The sequence below is a fragment of the Salvelinus sp. IW2-2015 genome, linkage group LG14 (assembly GCF_002910315.2).
Source record: "Salvelinus sp. IW2-2015 linkage group LG14, ASM291031v2, whole genome shotgun sequence".
NCBI lineage: Eukaryota > Metazoa > Chordata > Actinopteri > Salmoniformes > Salmonidae > Salvelinus > Salvelinus sp. IW2-2015.
This window is the reverse complement of record NC_036854.1, coordinates 1,457,513-1,465,797: the sequence shown is the minus strand read 5'-3', so window position 1 is coordinate 1,465,797 and position 8,285 is coordinate 1,457,513.

The following is an 8,285-nucleotide window of genomic DNA, read 5'->3' as shown; positions in this document are numbered from 1 at the left end:
GTTTATTGAAAATCTGTGAACTTGAGTTGTGTGTGTGTGTGTGTGTGTGTGTGTGTGTGTGTGTGTGTGTGTGTGTGTGTGTGTGTGTGTGTGTGTGTGTGTGCGTGCACGCGTGTGTGTTCAAGTTCTTGAGAGCTTCCCCTTACAAAAATGTACCATGGTAGTACAATGAAAAAACTACCACGGTACTATCATGTTTTTTTGGTCACTACCATGGCAGGAAAACACCATGGTCCTGATGCAAATTCCATGGTATTTTCCTGCCATGGTAGTAACAAAAAACTATGATAGTACCATGGTAGTTTTTTCATTGTGCTACTATGGCAGGAAAATACAATTGAATTTGCACCAGGACCATGGTGTTTTCCTGCCATAGTAGTGACCAAAAAGACATGGTAGTTTTTTTCATTGTACTAGCTACCATGGTACCAAAATTAACCATGGTAGTACAATGAAAAAAAATAGCATGGTTTTGTACTAGCAGCGTGTAGTGAAACCACACACATGGTCTAGTAGTGTTGTTTACCCTCTTAAACCTTGGGACCTGGATAGGGTATGGTGAGAAGAAACCTTAAAAGATTTAAAATAGTTTATCTGGTGCTTCTCACTTCAATACAGTTTTCAGTTGGCTCTCTCTCATTCAACGGACATAGCTACTCTCATGCAATTTCCAATAGCCAACATACGAAAAACGAATTGTAAAAAGGTATTAACTATCATCTTATCTCATATACATTTTCATCATGTATTTCTCAACATAATCCTAAAAACAGCAAGTTGTCGCCATGACAATGACAGGCTAGCTTGACTGGAGCAAACTTTAGCCGACGTTAGCTTCTATACTAACAAACTTTTAGAAATGAATTTAAAACCTCTACGGGATCGGTGTCCCTATACCGGGACGGTTGATGCTAACGTGCACTAATGTGACTAGAATGACAGCAAACTTTCCAGGACATAGACATGTCTTATATGGGCAGAAAGCTTAAATTCTTGTTAATCTAACTGATTTTGTGCATGACACAAGTAAGTTTTCCAACAATTGTTTACAGACAGATTATTTCACTTATAACTCACTGTATCACAATTCCAGTGGGTCAGAAGTTTACATACACTAGGTTGACTGTGCCTTTAAACAGCTTGGAAAATTCCAGAAAGGTATGTCATGGCTTTATAAGCTTCTGAAAGGCTAGTTGACACCTTTTGAGTCAATTGGAGGTGTACCTGTGGATGTATTTCAAGGCCAACCTTCAAACTCAGTGCCTCTTTGCTTGACATCATGGGAAAATCAAAAGAAATCAGCCAAGACCTCAGGAAAAAAAATTGTAGACCTCCACAAGTCTGGTTCATCCTTGGGAGCAATTTCCAAACGCCTGAAGGTACCACGTTCATCTGTACAAACAATAGTACGCAAGTATAACCACTCAGCCGTCATACCGCTCAGGAAGGAGACGCGTTCTGGCTCTGGTGCGAAAAGTGCAAATCAATCACAGAACAACAGCAAAGGACCTTGTGAAGATGCTGGAGGAAACCGGTACAAAAGTATCTATATCCACAGTAAAACGAGTCCTATATCGACATAACTTGAAAGGCCGCTCAGCAAGGAAGAAGCCACTTCTCTAAAACCGCCATGAAAAAGCCAGACTACGGTTTGCAACTGCACATGGGGACAAAGATCGTTCCTTTTGGAGAAATGTCCTCTGGTCTGATGAAACAAAAATAGAACTGTTTGGCCATAATAACCATTATGTTTGGAGGAAAAAGGGGGAGGCTTGCAAGCCAAAGAACACCCTCCCAACCGTGAAGCACGGGGGTGACAGATTCATGTTGTGGGGGTGCTTTGCTGCAGGAGGGACTGGTGCACTTCACAAAATAGATGGCATCATGAGGCAGGAAAATTATGTGGATATATTGAAGCAACATCTCAAGACATCAGTCAGGAAGTTAAAGCTTGCTCGCAAATGGGTCTTCCAAATGGACAATGACCCCAAGCATACTTCCAAAGTTGTTTCAAAATGGCTTAAGGACAACAAAGTCAAGTTATTGGAGTGGCCATCACAAAGCCCTGACCTCAATCCTGTAGAAAATGTGTGGGCAGAACCTAAAAAGCATGTGCGAGCAAGGAGGCCTACAAACCTGACTCAGTTCCACCAGCTCTGTTAGGAGGAATTGGCCAAAATTCACCCAACTTATTGTGAGAAGCTTGTGGAAGGCTACCCAAAACGTTTGACCCAAGTTAAACAATTTAAAGGCAATGCTACCAAACACTCAATTAGTATATGTAAACTTCTGACCCAGTGGTAATGTGATGAAATAAATAAAAGCTGAAATAAGTCATTCTCTCTACTATTATTCTGACATTTCACATTCTTAAAATAATGTGCTGATCCTACCCGACCTAAGACATACATTTTTACTACGATGAAATGTCAAGAATTGTGAAAAACTGAGTTTAAATGTATTTGACTGAGGTGTATGTAAAATTCCGACTTCAACTGTTTTGTCATGCCCTGACCTTAGAGATCCTTTTTATGTCTCTATTTTGGTTGGTCAGGGTGTGAGTTGGGGTGGGCATTCTATGTTTTTGTTCTATGTTTTCTATTTCTATGTGTTTGCCGGGTGTGGTTCTCAATCAGAGGCAGCTGTCTATCGTTGTCTCTGATTGAGAACCATACTTAGGTAGCCTTTTCCACCTGTGTTTTGTGTCTACACCAGACAGGACTGTTTCGTTTGTTCCGTTTTGTTATTTTTTGTTCTAGTGTTCAGTGTTATTAAAAGTCATGAACACGTATCACGCTGCACCTTGGTCCTCTCCTTCTTCCTCAGACAAACTTCGTGACAACTACCCACCACCAAAGAACCAAGCAGCGTGGTGTAATGGACTCCTGGACATGGGAGGAAATCCTGGAGTATCACCGTCCAAAAGAGGAGCTGGAGGCAGCTCCTTCTTCCTCAGACGAACGTCGTGACACGTTTATTAGTTCTGCAAACTTTGCTATGCATGTTTTTAACCAGCACATTAAGACGGTAAGTAACAATTGGTTTCCATTACCTGTGTAACATCAATATGAGTAACATCAATATATACAGTACCAGTCAAAAGTTTGGACACCTACTAATTCCAGGGTTTTTCTTTATTTTTACTATTTTCTACATTGTAGAATAATAGTGAAGACACCAAAACTATGAAATAACACACATGGAATCATGTAGTAACCAAAAAAGTGTTAAACGAATCAATCAATTTTATATTTGAGGTGCTTCAAAGTAGCCACCCTTTGCCTTGATGACGGCTTTGCACACTATGTGGCGGATGAATCAGAATTAGTTGGGTAACATAGATAAATAAGATGTTTTATTTACATAATATGCTATGTGAGATACTTGTCATTAGAATGTATCCTTTTGGACTATAGTGTTGGCAGTTGCACTTTTTTCTTAGCTGGGGCTCAGTCATTTGGGGCCCAGAGAGGGGAGAGGTCAGGCTTGTCTTTTACATGTCTCTGGTGCTATGCAGAATATCAGAAAGGGAAGAGGACAGGATGGAACATTGTCTTCATATGTGAATGTATCTGTTAAACCATGTGAAGGGATGGCGTGATTAAGGGGGAACCAATTACTTGTCTCCACCATGTCTGTGTGCAAGTCACTCCCCTCAGTGAGCTTGTCCAGGAGTGGGGTCAAGAGGGGGTTTACTTGAGATGGGAGTGTCTAGAGTTGACAATTGATATATGCCATTGGATGAGTTGGTGTTTTTGTACTATGAAGTACCAGGAACGAGATTAGAACCTCATCTTAGAGACCAAACTGAACGATAATTTATAGCGAATGCTATCTGGCTATGGGATACTCCTCTCTCAAGTAAAAGTCTTTCTTTGTGAACTGTTCCTAAGATCTGTGGTTCGTCATGTAAGTTGAGAGGGGTGTATCTTGGCTATAAAATATCTTTGTATGCTTCTGTAGGCACTCTCAGAATTCATTATAGACACTGAATTGATATGATAGTCAAAGGGCTATTGTAAAGCTCATATTATTAAAGATTAAGTTTAAGTATAACTCTGACTGGTGTGTGGTTTGTAACTCTCCTCATTTGGTAATACAGGAAATTGCCACAACAACTAACTGAAGGTGAAATTAAAACACACCTTTTTATAGGATTAGGGTTCCCACATGTCCATATTTCCATGTTACAGCATTTGTTACAGAAGACAGAGTGGACAACCTGTGCTAATTAGCCATCTGCGTGTCCGAACACTTGTGTGTAAACGTAAGACTGATGCCACAAACATGTTGTCCCTGAAAAATACTGGTGGCTGCAACTGTGCAAGCCGGTTAAAACAGTGTACAGTAAGTGTGTGTTTTGCATTTGTGATAAGAAAAAAAACTAAGTGATATGAAAATAGAGGAATTTGTCTTTCTAGAACCATACCGCAATTGAGAATCGATGTTTAGATTGAGTTTTGGCATGCGTAGCCAATTCACCCTTTAAACAGAACATGTAAGGTCCTTGGACTGAAGAGTAACGTTAGGCTCCTTTTGTCCAATATTGTGCTTGGCATAATATATAGGCTAGCATAGGAATGGTGGATTAATAGCCCAGCCTATGAATTAACTTCTAATTTACACATCTAGCCTGTTCCCTTCTTGGGTAATCTTTGTTTCTGGCCATTTTGAGCCTGTAATCGAACCCACAAATGCTGATGCTCCAGATTTTTTTATTTATTTTTTTATTTCACCTTTATTTAACCAGGTAGGCAAGCAGTTCGACACATACAACAACACAGAGTTACACATGGAGTAAAACAAACATACAGTCAACAATACTGTAGAAAAATAAGTCTATATACAATGTGAGCAAATGAGGTGAGATAAGGGAGGTAACGGCAAAAAAAGGCCATGGTGGCGAAGTAAATACAACATAGCAAGTAAAACACTGAAATGGTAGATTTGCAGTGGAAGAATGTGCAAAGTAGAAATAGAAATAATAGGGTGCAAAGGAGCAAAATAAATAAATACAGTAGGGGAAGAGGTAGTTGTTTGGGCTAAATTATAGATGGGCTATGTACAGGTGCAGTAATCTGTGAGCTGCTCTGACAGCTGGTGCTTAAAGCTAGTGAGGGAGATAAGTGTTTCCAGTTTCAGAGATTTTTGTAGTTCGTTCCAGTCATTGGCAGCAGAGAACTGGAAGGAGAGGCGGCCAAAGGAGGAATTGGCTTTGGGGGTGACCAGAGAGATACTCAACTAGTCTAAAGAAGGCTAGTTGTATTGCTTCTTTAATCAGAACAACAGTTTTCAGCTGTGCTAACATAATTGCAAAAGGGTTTTCCAATGATCAATTATCCTTTTCAAATGCTAAACTTGGATTAGCTAACACAACATGCCATTGGAACACAGGAGTGATGGTTGCTGATAATGGGCCTCTGTACGCCTATGTAGATATTCCATAAAAAAATGTGCAGCTCTGGCTGTATGCCGACTCCTAGGAGCTCCCTGCTCCTTACACACACATACATACACCAACACACACTCACAGAAAAACTCCAGACAGTTCCGTACTGCCGCGCTCTGTCAGGATGAGGTAGACCTGCACCCGGAGTGGGCCAGTCTGGCCAAGAAACAGCTGAAGGGGAAGAACCCAGAAAACCTGATCTGACGCACGCCGGAGGGACTCAACATCAAACCCGTCTACACTAAAGCAGACTCTGCTATGAAGCCTGACAAGCTTCCGGGCATCTTCCCCTACACTAGGGGGCCCTACCACACTATGTACACATTCAGGCCCTGGACTATCAGGCAATATGCTGGCTTCAGCACCGTGGAGGAGAGCAACAAGTTATACCAGGACAACATTAAAGGTACTGCCTAGTTTGATCAAATGAGGTTATATGTTTCAAGTTTTAATGTCACATGCACAAGTACAGTGAAATGCCTTTCTTGCAAGCTCAAAACCCAACAATTCAATAATCAATATCAATGTAGTACTAAGAAAAAACACACGAGAAATAAGAAATATGAAATGCACAATAAAGTAAGTAAGCATACTATATACAAGAAATATTTAAGTCAGTTCCAATACCATATTTACATGTGCAGGGATACTGGATTGATGGAGGTAGATATGTATAGGGGTAAGGAGACAGGGATACTGGATTGATGGAGGTAGATATGTATAGGGGTAAGGAGACAGGGTACTAGATTGATGGAGGTAGATATGTACAGGGGTAAGGAGACAGGGATACTGGATTGATGGAGGTAGATATGTACAGGGTTAAGTGACAGGGATACTGGATTGATGGAGGTAGATATGTATAGGGGTAAGGAGACAGTGATACTAGGATTGATGGAGGTAATATGTATAGGGTAAGGAGACGACAGGGATACTGGATTGATGGGGTAGCATATGTATAGGGGTAAGGAGACAGGGATACTGGATTGATGGAGGTAGATATGTATAGGGGTAAGGAGACAGGGATACTGGATTGATGGACATAGATATGTACAGGGGTAAGGTGTCTTGGAAACAGGATATAAGATAAACAGTGTGTAGAGTCAGTATAAATGTATGTGCGTATTATGTGTTAGTGAGCAAATGACGGTGTGAGTGTGTGGGTCCCTGTTAGTGTGCATAGTGACTGAATACTGAACTAAAAGGTCAATAAAGATACAAGGGAAACTCGGTTTGTGTAGCTATTTTGTTAGCTATTTATCAGTTGTATTGCTTGGGGATAGAAGCTGTTGAAGAGTCTGTTGGTGTCAGACTTGATGCACCGATACCTCTTGCCATGCGGTAGCAGAGAAAATAGTCTATGGCTTGGGTGGTTGGGGTCTTTGACGATTATCCGGGCCTGCTATTCACACCGATATAGAGGTCCTGGATGGCATGGAGCTATTGCCATACCAAGCAGTGATGCAGACAGTCAATATGCTCTCAATGGTACAGCTGTAGAACCTTTTCATGATTTGAGGGCCCATGCCAAACTTTCAGTCTTTGGTGATTTGGACACAGAGGAACTTGACACTGTCTACCTGCTCCAATGCCACCCGTCGGTGGATAAGGGCTTGCTCCCCCCCCATTTTCCTGTAGTCCACGATCAGCTCTTTGATCTTGCTGACATTGAGGGAGAGGTTTTTTCTCTGGCACCATACTGTCAGGTGACTGACCTCCTTTGTAGGCTGACTCATTATCGCCAATGATCAGGCCTACCACCGTCGTGTCATCAGCAAACTGGATGATGGTGTTGGAGTCATGCGTGGGTGAACAGGGAGTACAGGAGGGGACTAAAAACACACCCTTGTGGGGCCCCTGTGTTAAGGGTGAGCGTGGTGGAGGTGATGTTGACTACCCTCACCACCTGGTGTCGGCCCATAAGGAAGTCCAGGATCCAGCCACCGATGGAGGCGCTCAGACCCAGAGTCCTAAGCCTGGTGACAAGCTTGTAGGCAATAATGGTGTTGAACGCTGAGCTGTAGTCAATGAACAGCATTCTCACGTAGGTATTCCTATTATCTAGGTGGGTGAGGACAATGTGGAGAGTAATTGAGATTGCGTCATCTATGGATCTGTTTGGGCAGTATGCAAATTGGAGTGAGTCTAGGGTGGCTGAGATGGTGGAGTTAATGTGTGCCATAACCAGCCTCTCAAAGCACTTCATGATTACAGAAGTGAGTGCTACAGTGCGGTAATCATTGTGGCATGAAGCCTTAGAGTATTTAGGAACAGGGATGATTGTGGTCATCTTAAAACATGTGGTGATTACAGACTGGTACAAGGAGACTTAGAAAATTACCTGCCAGCTGTTCTGTGCATGCTCTGAGAAGGCGCCCTTGAATACCGTCAGGGCCCGTGGCCTTGCGGTTGTTGACCTGATTAAAGACCCTTCTCACGTCGGTCTCAGAGGGCGACATCACCCAGTCCTCTGGGACGTGATATATTATATAATAATTTTAATTAACCCAGGTCCTCTGAAGCTGAGTGGCACCAATACATTTTGTGTTCTGTCTGGAAATAGACTGTCAGGTTCAATTATTGAAGTTTTTCCCCCTCTACTTTACTAAACTCAGCAAAAAAAGAAACATACTTTTTCAGGACCCTGTCTTTCAAAGATAATTTGTAAAAATCCAAATAACTTCATTGTAAAGGGTTTCAACACTGTTTCCAATGCTTGTTCAATGAACCATTAACAATTAATGAACCTTGCACATATGGAACGGTCATTAAGACACTAACAGCTTACAGATGGTAGGCAATTATTAAGGTCACAGTTATGAAAACTTAGGACACTAAA